The sequence below is a fragment of the Onychostruthus taczanowskii genome, unplaced genomic scaffold (genome assembly GCF_017590055.1).
Source record: "Onychostruthus taczanowskii isolate IOZ18803 unplaced genomic scaffold, ASM1759005v1 scaffold2, whole genome shotgun sequence".
Lineage (NCBI taxonomy): Eukaryota > Metazoa > Chordata > Aves > Passeriformes > Passeridae > Onychostruthus > Onychostruthus taczanowskii.
In genome coordinates, this window is record NW_024499239.1 from 13,042,416 (window position 1) to 13,056,800 (window position 14,385).

A 14,385-nucleotide genomic window follows, 5' to 3' on the forward strand; every position below is an offset into this window, starting at 1 on the left:
TGGCAGGCCAAATTCAGTTCCCATTCATCCCCAGACAGCACCAGTGCATTGTAGTTTATGAGGGAGGATTATAGAAAACAGTGTCAAATTATTACTTTTCAATAGTGGATAATTCATGTGTGGGCTGTAGGAAACAGCCTAATGGCTTTACTTGCAGACAGCCATTGCACTCTTTACCCACTCTTTATCTTGTTCTTTACTTGCCAGATTCAAGCACAGCATGTGCTGTAGGAGGACCTGAGTATCCTTGCAAGACCTCTTTCATCTCTCATTGCAGATAGGATCTGGCAAAGAAGGAGTACCACATTATTTTAACACAAAGACAACTGTCACATTATTTCCCCAGTGGCCAATCACCCTGCAGGGGACAACTTCATCTATATTGTACCTGCTTAACATACTTCATTAACTCTGTCAATTACCAGCTACCTCAGCACCTTTTCTGTTGGCATTACACAATTTATTCTTTCCATGTTCCAAACAGTACCACGGCTCCTACAGCTTCATAATCCATGTAAAGAGATATTAATCTTAGAAATGTGTATTAGAACAATTAAAATAGATTTTCAAGATGGTTTATGGCTTGTTTTTTGATGGTGTTCAGCACCTACTACTATTTTTGAATTTTAAATATAAGAGCGAGTTCCCTCTAAAAAGCAGACGTATCTTTTAGAGGGGACTATATTTTTCATTGACAGTGACTTTTCATAGAAGTTCTCACTGCCAAGTATAGCAGCAAACTTTTCTAGTTTAACATACTCTTTCAAGATAAACTTTAAAGGCAAATAAATTGAGACTTGACTTTAGTCACCTCATTGAGGCTTGCTAGGCTAGGAGCTAAGGAGCATATTTACCCTGGGCTCTTTCTGCATGCATTGGAGACAGGCTTGCCATTCCAAATAGAAATTCAGCCCACCTAAGCCAAACTATGCTCACTGACTTGTGTGAGACTGCTCCTCACCACAGGCCTTAGCTAAGTGGTTTTTCATTAAATGTGTCACTTAGAATATCCTTGTGAGAAGCAGGACTTTTGATTCAAGAGTCAGATAGAGACAGTTCAAGAGGCTGGAGTTTCAGGTGGCTGCAATGGCCATCAGAAAGGTGGGGTTGGATGAAGAGCTAAAATCTGGGGATGGGAGTAAGGTGACATTGAGTCTCTAAACACAGGAACAGGTATGGAACTTGAAGAAAGGGGCTTGAGAGTTACAGGGCAGAAAAGCTGCGGGAGGCTCCACAGACAGAAGGCATAAAACTAGAAAGGGCATTTGTTTGAGCTAGCACTCAGTGTATGCAATTGTCTACTTGAACATTAAGCTCTGCTTATGCTAATCAGCTTCAGTGCATGAGCCCAGATCGCCAGAGAAAGGAGCTGGGGGGGCAGTGTTGGGTACAAAAGGGTGACACTCACAACTGCGCAATTCCACAATTCCCCAACACTGCTGTGGGGCAAGAACAGAAACACAGGCCTGCTCCCCACTGCCCTCCCTCACCCTCTTCTCTTTCTCTCTCTTTTTTTTTTCTCCTCTATCTGGAGTATGACAGGTTTCTTCAAAGGGCACTTTTGAAACTAGAGAAAACCTGTATTTTCACAGAAAAAAATCAAACAGTAAATGACCTAATGCCTGCTACAAAGACATCTGATTAAATCAAATTCAACATACAGTTTAGAACAGACTAGCATCAAACGTTCTGAAAGGGAACAGATGAACCAAGAAAATTGAAAGTCAATGGAAATCCTAAATACCGCCTGATTACATGGAGTTTTCCCAGTCGCTTTTCAAAAGGAGCAAGGGACATCTGATCGCTCAGCTCCTGCTCTAATTAGGTTGAGAGGCAAATCCTTCAGAAAAGGGAAGTATGGCTTGAGGTTACCCATTGCAATTGTGGAGTCTGTTGTGAAGTTGACAGTTTCTGCATGATTCAGCTTTCCAAATGAGTATTTCTTCCAACTGAATATTTTTTGTTGCTTCTCCTTTTCTCTTCATGTTTTCTTTTTTTTTTTTTCTACCTGAATCAGTATGCTTCCTCCAGTGGTAGCTGCTGCATACTTCTGCAGGTATTGATCACAGTAGTGTCTCTGATTGTCTGGAGAGAAAATGACATTACTTGTCATCTTTTCTCATGCTACAGAATTGTAAAATACGAGGTTTCAGTACATCAATTAGCTTCAAAATACTATAATTGCATATTAAGAAGTAGCAGATACCTATTGCCATATGCTACATTTATACCTTCAGTACCCTTCAAGACACCTCTGGGGGCATTACAGCATTACAAGTACATTTAGAATGTGTGTATAGCCTAAATATGTAAAGAAGAAGGGTTTCCATAGTGAGGGTTGTATCTGCAACTAATGAACTCTTTTTTTAACACTTCCTTACTTAATACTGTTCTCTGGGCTAAGAATCCTTTTAATATAGGTAGGAAAACCAGTCAAAGTGAATTCTTTAATTGCAGTAAAAATAAAACCTTGTGATTCTGTGATGTGCCCATAACTTGAATTTTCGAATTAATGCAGGAAGGGTTTAGGGAGTTGCAATACGCCAAACTACTTCCACTTCTGTAAAAGCTGTTTGTTCACAGGCAGGTGTAGTACCTTTTTTTTTTTCCTTTCTTTTTTTTCCTCCCCTTAAATAAAACCAGGTGTAGTACCTTTTTTTTTCCTTTCTTTTTTTTTCCTCCCCTTAAATAAAAATGAACACTGTGCAAACACCAGCTGACTCCTTTTTAATCTGTCAGCACATTCTTTACATCTGTGCATAAACATTATTATCACAAACTCAGAGTGTTACTGCAAAAATTATCAGAGTCCTCAAAATGTACTCTCTGCAGTCTCCATTGGAATACAACTTTAATGCGTTAATGTGAGAACAAGCAAGCTCTAGGAGAAAAAAAGAAAGGCTTTTCATTTTCACAGAAAGTTAGCCAGGGTTTCCTTCACTAACGTGTATGCACAGGGTAAATATTTTGTACTTAGTACAGTATTTTCTTCTGACATACGGTTGGCCTCAATAATGTTTCCTATTGTGTTCACTTAAAATATTAACCATTGATGAAAAGACATGGTCTGAGGGAGAATGATACAAGACATGGCATGTTTTCAGAGATTTTTAAAGATTATCTTCTAGAATGGAATCTCTAGCTAGGTATTAGTGTGTCTGTCTGTATGTAGGAAAAAAACACGGTCATATTTTTCAGGTTTATAGGGATGACCTTTTATGTTATAGTACAATGCTTTGAAGCACAGTTATTTTAATTGCTTTATATGCCTATTGAGACCATTCTGCATGTCACTTTTTTATATATAGTACCAAGTCACATATGTTTGGTCAATGAATCTTTTGCTGCCTTGATATTTATGTTAAACTCTGAGCAGGAGTTTTAGAAACGCATTCTGGGTTTTGCTGTTGATGGTTTTTTGTTGTTTAGGTTTTTTACTGTCACTCCAGCTAGATACCTAATGAGGTGACAGGAAGAATTAAAAATGATAGATTGTTTTGGCTGCAGTGGGGCTGTCTGAGCTGTATTTTCCTGTAACACAGCTCAATAAACCCAGGTTGTGGAAAACCCTCTGCTTGTGATTCATTGCTGCAGCAGGGGTCTGGGTGGAGGTTTAAGGAAGAGCAGTGGCTGGGCTGGGCCACACGGATGGGGTGCACCGACGGCTCTGGGGATGCACAGGGCAGCTCCAGCCACCAAGCGCTGCTCCCAAAAACAGCTAATTAGAACTTGTGAGGGTTGGCTATGGCACGTTTCTTTCTCTCCAAACACTCTGCAATGCTATAGCTGTCAGTCCATAATGCTTCCCAAGTGGGGCGGCACCTTCTGCAGAGGCCCCTCTGAGCTGGGAGCGCTGGGAAGGCGACGGTGGAAAAGTGCCATTGTGGGGATGCGGGGCAGCCCCCGTGTCCGTGCCAGTAAACACCTCAGCATCCACGTGCCATTCAGCTGCTGTGCTCCTGGAGGAAGAATAAAGGGTATCAGAAGAGATTCCTAGGACTGAATGGTTAACCATAGGTGTTAGACCGATAGCTGGTGTAATTAAGAAGAAAGATCTGTCATTTCCCAGACTGGGCAGAATAAATTCCAGATATCCGCACATAATCTTTCAAAGTGCCTCTATCTCCAGAGCAAAGAAGGGTGATCACAGAATACCCTGAACCCAATTATGTACTTTCTGATTATCATATTTTTATTTCTCAAGACACAGGGCTAATAAGAAAGATCAAAAAAATGTTTGAACCAGAGTAATTTCAAATGTCAAGAACTAGTTATTCTTACAACAAGCTCCCAGGTCTCGGCAATGTAAGCTGTTGTCTGTTTGGTTTGATTCCTCTTGGGGAGTGGAAATGAGGGACTAGGAGATTTAAAGTGACTTTGTACTGCGGAATCAACACATGCTTTCAAGACCTGCATTTGGTTTTGAGGTGGTTTGTTTCTTCTTATTTTATTTTATTTTGTTTCATTTTATTTTATTTTGTTTTTGGAGTTGGGGCTGGTGGCATGGTGTTAATTTGATTATTTTCTTTCTTTCTTTCTTTCTTTCTTTCTTTCTTTCTTTCTTTCTTTCTTTCTTTCTTTCTTTCTTTCTTTCTTTCTTTCTTTCTTTCTTTTTTAAAATGTCATTTCCCAGAGAGAAAACTGCAGAGGAATTTCAGGGAGTTTCTGTTCAGTTCTTTGGATCAGAATAACCCAATCAGGTAGGAGTCAGCAAGAAGAATGAATCCAAAATAAAAAATCCACATTAGAAATACACTTTAGAAAGAAAAGGAATGTTGCCAATAAAATGGGCAATAAAAAGGGAAGGGCAAAGAAGTGGATTCCTCTGCAGCAGAAAATAAAACAAATTTCTGCTTTCCAAATGATTATTTGAAAAATTATTCAGAAGGTACCTGACTTTATCCTTCTCACAGTTCCTCATATTCAAGGAGCAGTGAACATGTGGATGTTAAGGAAAACCTTGTGGTTCCCCATGGATGATATTCTGCATGTATAATTTCCTACAGGGGAGAAAACAGCTTCAGCCTGTAGGTCTCTGGTTTTTGACAACAAGACATAAAGGCAGCTGTTGTGGCCTGCTTTCTTGAGATGCTGAGCAGCCGTAAATTCAGGTGAAGTCGGGGAAGCCGTACGTACCAACCCTGTGTTTGCAGAGACAGAGCTGGCTTGGTTCTTCATTCTCCAACTGGCTCACCAAGAGAACTGCCACAGAGGTGCCAAGTGTTCCACCCTCCCAGCCAGGGCTAAAGTGCTGTCTGTATCAGACAGAGGATGAGGATAATTAGCAGTAACAGCTCCATAATGAGAATGGCAGCTTTGCTCCAATCAGGGCATGGGTGAAAAAGAGTAAGTGAGAAAAATTTAATTTGAGGCTTATCCCTAGGCTGGCAATTGAATTCAATAGTCTCAGACAAACTAGCCAATTCTGGAAAGTAAATCCGAAGATGGAAAAATACTGCAAGTAATCATGCAAAGTAGAATTCTGAGTGTAGCTTCAAGAGAACAAAACAAAACTGTTTTCACTGAGATCAATCATGTTAGTTTCTGTCCTTTTTTTTGTCCTAATTATCAGTGCCAAGCAGGAATCACAGATTAGACACTATTGAAGCTATTTTTAAGTTTAGCTTATTGAAACCTGTTCTTTGCAATGAATCTTCTCAGAACAAACTCAGCTTTTAGATTCTCTGCTATACTGCTCACAGGATCCTGAAAGGAAAGGAGCAGATGCGGATAATGCCTCCCGAGACCAAGATCATTGCAAGGAGTTCAGAGACTCACATGCACACATTAAATTAGGAATTTGAAGGTGGGGTGGAGGGGATCTATTTCTTGATTATGCAAAAAATTTGCTACTCAGGTTTTTTTTTCCCAAAACTCTTTGGATTTGGGAGCCCTTTTCTCATTGTGAGGGGATGACAGGCTAAAGACTCCTTTTGCTCTAATGTCATTTAAATCTGGGTATGGTTTTAGGAAATTACATGCCTGGGCATTTAGATTAAAATTTCATCCAGAAAATGTTGTATCAGGGTGAGGAGGGATTTTGGACCATGCCTCCTGGCAAGGTGGCAAGTCAGGTAAAATTTCTTATGACAGCTGGCCATGGTCTGTCTGTCAGGCAGTTTGTGTGGGAGGGAGGAGAAGGACCAGGAAAAGAGGAACACATATTTTGAAGGTTATTTGTTTTAATATCAATTTAATCTACTCTAGGTTTAAGAAGAAGAGCTTGGGAAAATAAAGGTAAACTAGACCTGATTCAAAATATAAAGGAAGCATACCAAATTGCAAAGTGATACAAAATGGGATACAAGAAAGGCAGATAGAAAAAAAAATCTGAATTACCAGACATGTTATAGGCTTCTAAGCCATTCAATGTGTGTAAATGTATTTAATCTCTTCATGTCCATAAAATGCCCACATTTTGCAAAAATACATTTTAAAGAAGCTACAGTACACTAAATGCTGACCTTCATTTGTGGCTGTGCTCTGAGAGACTAATTCCTTGTCTCTGTTAGTTGTTATGACAGACAAATAAAAGTGGATCTGTGGAGTGAACCAGTGTGCATTAAAGACCCATTGGCAGCATTATACACATTTCAGTCAGATCTGCCTGGAAAAGTTGTAGTCCAGCCCTGTGGGGTGAATGGCCATTCCCAGGTGGAGTGCACAATGTGTTCTTCCAGGGTATATCTCCCTCTTTACCTTCTTATGAATAAAGCTGGCTTGAGTGATCCAGATCCACTGAATGTTGTAAACCAGTGAGACACAGTAAATGGGAATGGCAAGACTCACATGAGTCACATGAGCCAATGTAGACTTTCTACAAGAAGTTAAATAAACACCTGTATCCTTTCCAGGGTACAGCTTGTATAGCTCTCAGTAAACCCCAAATTCTATGGTTTTGTACAAAGCTACTTCATGTCACATCTTGACACTTATTCAAGATCTACATTATGCTTGTGTGCATAGGTTCCAAAAGGTTAGTGTATTATTAACGAGATAGTGGAAATGTTCTAGAATCAGCTTTCATCTAAATGAAGGTGATGATGTTTATCTGTAACCTTTGAATTCATTGTTGTCTTGAGTGCACAGTGTTTTCTGCTGGTATCTGTGTTATTCACTTGCTGACTAATCTCTTCACCTGATCAGTATTGATTGTAACTCTCAATCTATAACCTTTAGGCACAGTGACATTATGGTTAAATGAAACACAAATGCAGAAATAATTAACAACGACTGATGCTGGCATTTCCTTTCTGGCAAATAGTTTCAGCAAAAATTATATTTGACAACTAGAAGCAGTATTTTTAGAGAAAAGCATAAATAGAAGATGAATATACAATTTTTAGTTCCTTAATATAGATTACTTAAGAAGAAATAGTAAGTTACCTTGCGGAAATCAACAGCTTCTTCAATTGGATTGCTTCTGTCACTGCATGGACACAGTCTTGTTTGATGTCCTCCTACCATTTGTCTTGCATGGAGTCTTTTATCTAAATCCAAAGCAATGCAGTCGTCACTGCTGCAATTCAATAATGGCTCCGCAGGAGCTGTCATCCCCAGTTTGCTATTCATCTTATAAAGCCTTTGAGTTTTCAAAGTGTCCACTAAAGTTGGTATTTCAATGCTGTGGACAGATCACTTAAGGTTCTTTTGTATTTTCAAAACAGGTTTAAAGTGAGGATGGACAGATATTGAAATGCCCAACTTATTGTACCTAGGTGCCAAAGGAGATGATGGAAATGTCAAAAGGTAATTGAATAATCACACCCACCTCCCAGCTGAAAATGTGTGACTTTGTGAGCTTGAATGACACTTTGACTCAATACTGGCATTGCCTGTGGGGAATGAGCCCCTTGGAACAAAGAGGAAAAAAGACAAAGATGGCAAAAAAAAATTTGAATTAGCCACTAGCAGCCCCAGGAAGTGAAAAATTATTAACAACGTGAAGTATAAGGCAAGAGAGAACTTATTTAATTTCTACTCAAGTATAAGATGCCCTTTATTCTATTTGATATAGACTTAGAAAACAGGGGTCATTTTGGACTTGAAAGCTAGTGTCTGAAGAAACTCACATTTATCATTATTCAAGACCCTGGATGTAGGCAGCTGGATTAAGAGCACTCTTCTGAGGTTTAGGTGGGAATTTGGGCAATTTCTTGCAGGTGCCATTTTACCCAGACCAGTCTGAACATGTATTTTAGCTGTTAGCCTTTTTGCTTGTCTGTTTGTTTGTTTGTTTGTTTGTTTGTTTGAAGCAAAAGCATAACCATCTTTGGGCAGTAATCTGAAATAATTTAATACAGAAAAAGAGATTGAGTGTATATTTTGAGAGTGAGAGTCAGCATGGGTAAGAAAGCAGTATTCTCACCTGGGCTCAAGTTTAGCTAGAATGCTAAATTTATATATAGTCTTTTCTTACCAGAAATACCAGCTTACTCAGTTTACTGTACAGAGATTGGAGTTTTACCTGAAGAAAATAGTCTCTGTGGGAATAACTCACACTGAAAGTATTGAAGGAAAAAAAGCTTCCACTGTCAGAACCAATGCTATTTTCATAGGCACCAATTCCATCGGTATTTAAAAGCAAAGAAAAATATTTCACTTAAGATTTCCTAAATGCAACCCTATGAATTTATAAGATTGCCTTAATTTCAGGGTGATTTGGCACAACTACAGTATGTTGTCCCCTGTAGCCTTTCTGGGGACAAGTGACATAAATTGCTTACTGTGTGGTTTCCCTGAATACTGCTACGTTCAGTGGTCTGCAAGAGCATTGGAAAATGGCCACACAGAAGAGTCTGCCTTGTCCCTATCCTCTGGGACAGGAGAGGTGCAGATGAATGATTTGGAGGCAGTGTCTGAGCCACTGACCAGTTCTGACCTTGACAGTCCTGTGCTGCCAGGGAAATCTGCAGGCTTGTGCCAGAGTCCTCTATTGATCTGCAGAGGTCCTGGGAGGCTCTGTAGATGCAGCTCAGAGTGGGGAGGATTTCTTAACACAATCGAAATACAGCCTTGCTCTGCCTCTGTCTTTTGCTGTCTCCCTTCCCCGAGCTAAATCGTACCAATTTCCCTGCCCGGAGCTCAGTGCAGCGGCAGGGCCGTGACTCACCTGGTAGTTTCTGAGACAGCCAGGCATTCCCCTCTAAATCTCTTCATCCCCTTCAGCCTATTTTTAAATGCTTGGCTGATATTCTTAAGTGCTGGTATTGAACAAAATGTAAATATAGTGCAACCTCTGATTTTAACCTTGGCCTCGATCCACTTTTATTCTAGTTAAATGTAATAAACAACAAATGTAACATAAAGATGTATATTATTTTTTTGTAAAAATATGTTTATAATTCTTTAAAATACATGAGTCAGCTAAGCATTTAAAAGTAAAATATAGATATAAAATTATTCAGACAGGGTGATATAATATAGAATTTAAATTGAGCATATTTTAGCAGCACTGGGAAACCTTACCCCAGAGCTAATAATGTAATAGATCTATCTCACCAACATCTTGGAACTTGCAACACAGTTTTATCCACAAAGGAGAGTTCTCTGGCCTACTTTATTAAATACCTTAGAGGACTTTGCCTGTAAGATTACATATGAACAATGCAATTTATTAAAATTCCTGCTCTTATTTTTCCTGTTGAAATTTTAGCCAATTTCTAAAAAAAAACAACAAACCAAAATGAAACACAAAACAGAACAAAACACAAAGTATAAACAAATCCAACAGGCTAAGTAAACATAATTCAACAAATGTTTCATCAAACAGGTATACAGGGAAAACAACCTGCAGTTTATTTTTTGCCACCACTTATAAACTCATATTGTGTCTGTCTTTTGCTGTGCTGCATTGGGCTAGTTGTCTTCCTGATCAGTATTTTTTCAAATCTGAAGAGGAACTGTGGATATAGTTGAGAAGATACCTGTTAAAGATAGTCCTAATAAATAAAAATGAGTCAAATTGAAACACTCTTGCTATTTCTTACAAATGGGAAGCAATCAACTTTTTTTAAACAAATATTTATGTGCCAAATGAAATACAAGTAATTGCAAAAGGATACAGACAAAGGTTTAAGCTACATCATTTTATAATTTACTTGGGATGGACATGGGTATTTTGGTGACTCTTACTTAGAAATGGCTTACATTAACACACCACTGTTGCATGTGTAAGTATTTAAATCTATTCACTAAATAGGATCTTACTTCAAGTCAGAGAACTCAATATAGTGACACTAATTTATATGTATATCTGAGGTTTCTGCTAAGATTCAGTTATACATTCTAGCATTTACCTTGGAGTTTTTATGTAATTCTGTTTGATCTGAGAATTTAAGATCATTCCACTTAGTGGAAGATGCTAGATATTCAACAATAATAATTACTATTTTAAAATTAGGGCATTTATGTAAGTAGTAGATTGCAGAGCTGGCAATAAATGCTAGGCAGCCATTTTTGCAAAGTGTTATAAAGAAAATCCCTAAATCACTTGATTTCCCTTCTCTGGTGCTGCCTACCTGCCGAGATCATAAAAGGAAAATTTACACACAGGAAGAACATAGAATTCTACCCTGGAGAACAAAAGAGGGAAATTCATAAAACTCACTAGTAAATGCCAAAATCCAAATGCAGACAACTAAATATCTAATTAACCTGTAACTCCTTCCCTGTATGGATATATGTGCTGATATGATAAAGGACTCTACCATGAAAAAGAAATGAAACAGATGAAATTTGCATGAGTCTATTGTCATAGGCAATCCAATTTAGAAAGAGAGAGGAAGGTATTTGACCTGACATTAATAACATTAATTTACCAGCAGCTGATGGGAAAGAAAAAACCAAAGTAAAATAATCTATGGCCTCAAGACATGAAGAAATGACTAAAGGTAAGGGTTTGTATTTGTGTGCATGTGTGTAAGCAGTTTATTCAGGGAGAGGGGGTTAATTATAAAGGAAATCAGTCAAAAAGTGAGTGTGGCTTAGAAGGTCACATAAATGCCTATACCAAGGAAAGCCACAAAAGAATACTTAACTTGCAAATAATGAAAAAATGCTGGAATTCCTTGTACATGTTGGAATCATGCACTCGTGGAATCATTTAGGTTGGGGATGAAGTCTGAGATCATGGAGGCCTACCATTAAATCAGCACTAAGTTCACCACTAAGCTGCGTCCCTGAGCTCCATATTTGCACATCTTTTAAATATCCCAGGGACAGTGACTCCCCAACTTCCCTAGGCAGCCTGTTCCAATGCTTGATAACCCTATCAGTGATGAAAATTTTCATAATATCTGATTTAAACCTCCCCCGGTGCAACCTAGACCATTTCACCTTGTCTTATTGCTTGTTACTTGGGAGAAGAGACCCTCACCTCACTACCTCTTTTCAGAGAGTTGTAGAGAGGGATAAGGTCCCCCATGAGCCTCCTTTTCTCCAGGCTAAACAACCCCAGCTCCGTTGCTCCTCAAAAGACTTGTGTTCCAGATTCTTTACTAGGACCATTGTCCTTCTTTGAACACAGTCTATAATCTAGATGATAAATATAATTTTATAGAATGTAAGATTACAAAATATTATAGACAAATAACATAAAATGAGAAACTATTGGGAGGGAGGCAAGTAAAGACAAAATATAAGGTCTTTTTTACTCTGAGTGGGAAACTCTTTCTAGTATGGCCAGGGCTATAAAGACTAAAAGAAAAGGTATTTAGGGATGGATTGGGGTGTGTATAAGTTTGTTAGAGGTGTTCAACTAAAACCTTGAGGAGGGCTGTTGATATGACATCTCCCATGACCAGGGGCTGCTTGGATGTGCTCACAGGAGGAACCTCTCCTCTGGTGTGGAAGGAACAGCCAAGGAAATTTCATGGGCAACTGCTTCAGCTTAGGACAGAATGAAGCTACAGTCTGGGGGCTTTGGAAGGAAAATAGTAATTTTTTTTTTTTTTCTGCGGTACCTCAGAAATATTTCGTAACCTCAAAAACAAAAGAAAGGCATTTCTAAAATAGAAAATAATTTGGACACCTTACATTATGTTTGGAATAAATTTTTGTTTACATAGTTTAACAGTGGAAAACCTTTAATGCTATTTGAAATACTTACAAGTTTGAATGATTTTTCATCAAGAATTCTGCTTTTTTTTTTTTTTTTCATAGTAGCTAATGTGGGGCTATGCTTTGGATTTGTGCTGAAAACAGTGTTGATAACAAAGGGATGTTTTAGCAATTGCTGAGCAGGGCTGACACACAGCCAAGGCTATTTCTGCTTCCCACTCCACCCCACCAGTGAGAAGGCTGGGGATGCACAAGAAGTTTGAGGGGACAAAGCTGGGACAGCTGACCCCAACTGGCCTAAGGGATATTCCGTACCCTGTGGCATCATGCTCAGCACATACCACTGGAGGAAGAAGGGTGGCACATTTGTAGGGGTGACATTTGTCTGCCCAAGCCACCATCATATGAGATGGAGCCCTGCTCTCCTGGAGATGGCTGAACGTCTGCTTGTCATTAGGGTGTGGTAAGTGAATTCCTTGTTTAGCTTGGCTTGGTGTGTGGCTTTTGCTCTACCTGTTAAATTGTCTTTACCCCAGCCTATGAGTTTTCTTACTGGTGCTCATTCAATTCTCTCCCCCTTCCCACTGAGGGCAGTGAGTGAGAGGCTGGGTGGGGCTTAGTTGCTGACTGGGACTAAACCACAACAACATTATGATGAAAGCTATTTTTAAAATTTTGTGCTTTACGTTTTTTCTTATAGAGAAGACAGGTTTAGCATGGGGGGGAAATGACAAAAATGTAAAGCAGTCTATACAAAAACCAGCCCAAAGCAAATGGCAAGAAAACCTTCTGCTCTGCAGCTAGGCTACTGAAATATAAAGCAAATCTCCAAAACTAGAACTTTGGTTTGGGGGTGTTTTAGTGACCTTCATAGATGAAAATGCTTGAAATGGGTCCAGTGTTTTATCATGAGTTACTTAGTACCAGAATAATCCATCCCTGTTCAGGTCCAGCATTGATATCCAGGGCTCTTCCCATACTAATCAGTTTTATGATCTTGTTGAGGGTCTGTCAAAGAAACAAAACCCCCAGCTGAGAGGGTGAGGAGGCAATGAAGTGTGAGAATAGCTGAGGCCAGACAGAGCATCCCACATGTCTGTTTCATTGGAGTAATGGAAAATACACACCCCAACAGTAGGAAAAGGATGAGTATCAATTACCTCCCCACCAATACTGTATTTGCAGATCTTGGGCTAGATGACTATGTTTCCTCTTCATATTTATGATTTTGAAAGGTAAAGTCTTCCTTGCCTTTATTTGATTGATAAGAGTTATACAATTCAAAATTGGGGCAAGACAGTGTTTTAAAATAATATCCCAGGGTAATGAAATGGGACAGTTTCATAGCCTGCAGTTAAACAGGAAAGCTTGTACACACACTCATACACATACAAAATCAATTCACATGCAGACACAATTAGTTAGTAACTATGATTTACTCTAGCTTTCTTTTTTCTGTGCATTGCCCAACTAAGGACATCCTTGCCTCTTTCAAAAATGAAACTCAGGTTTCATAGTCTTATAGATTCCAAAGCTGGAACATGAATTTTGCTTCTGTGCACAGGGCCCATTGAAATAACCATGACTCCTGAGGTCAACAACACCATCAGGCCCTGGGGTAACCCATTTGCCCATTTGGTCTCTGTTTTCTCTGGATATTTTTCTGTATCATTGTAACTCTACTTTCTCTGGATTTTTTTTTTTTTTTTTTTTTTTTTTTTTTTTAATCACTGGCAGTAGAAAAAAACTGTCTCTCTTGCTCTCAATGCCATGTGCAAAAAGTCAGATACACTAAATATTTTGGGTCTTGCAGCAGGAGCATCCTGTCTCTGGACTGGAGCCAGGAAGAGTATCTCTTATGGGGGATATAGGACAAAAGTAGCGCGTACATTCCTCTACTATATTGTTTTTGCTGCCTGACTTTTTGTTCCTGGACCATTTTACTCTGCAACCTACAGTTGCTTGACAGAGGGTCTATACAGAAAGCAGGTTGCAGGACTTCGCCATTGCTTTCTGAAACTACACAAAAGCCAAGAAAAATATTAATGAATTGTATTGTTGGCATATATGGTATTCATCTCATTGTCTGACACATTTCCACAGATGTTGGAAAATAGACATAAAATAAAATTAGCCTGGTTCTGATTATTAATCTGACATTACATCTTCAGATACATGAGAGTGCAAAAGTGCCTTGTTTGTGAAAAAGCACTCGGTACATACAAATTAGGAATAATCTAGAGTTTTTGTGATGTACAATGCTGCAGAAGCAGAAAAGCCTCAAGAGTTACTGTTTTTCTGGCAAATGCCATAGAAGCATGATTT

The 14,385-nt window shown here is 38.9% G+C and overlaps 1 long non-coding RNA gene across 2 annotated transcripts in view; it reads left to right on the plus strand.

Moving 5' to 3' along the window:
* LOC121335153 overlaps positions 1-10,892 on the plus strand; it is a 64,379-nt gene extending 53,487 nt beyond the window's left edge. The window contains exons 2-4 of one of the 2 annotated variants that reach the window (XR_005952521.1): positions 4,634-4,700; positions 7,668-7,749; positions 10,827-10,892. This is a non-coding gene — a long non-coding RNA (uncharacterized LOC121335153). Of the gene's footprint in view, positions 1-4,633; positions 4,701-7,667; positions 7,750-10,823 lie in introns of both variants that reach the window. The other variant, XR_005952520.1, reaches the window with a different exon arrangement.
* The last annotated feature ends 3,493 nt before the right edge of the window (positions 10,893-14,385 follow it).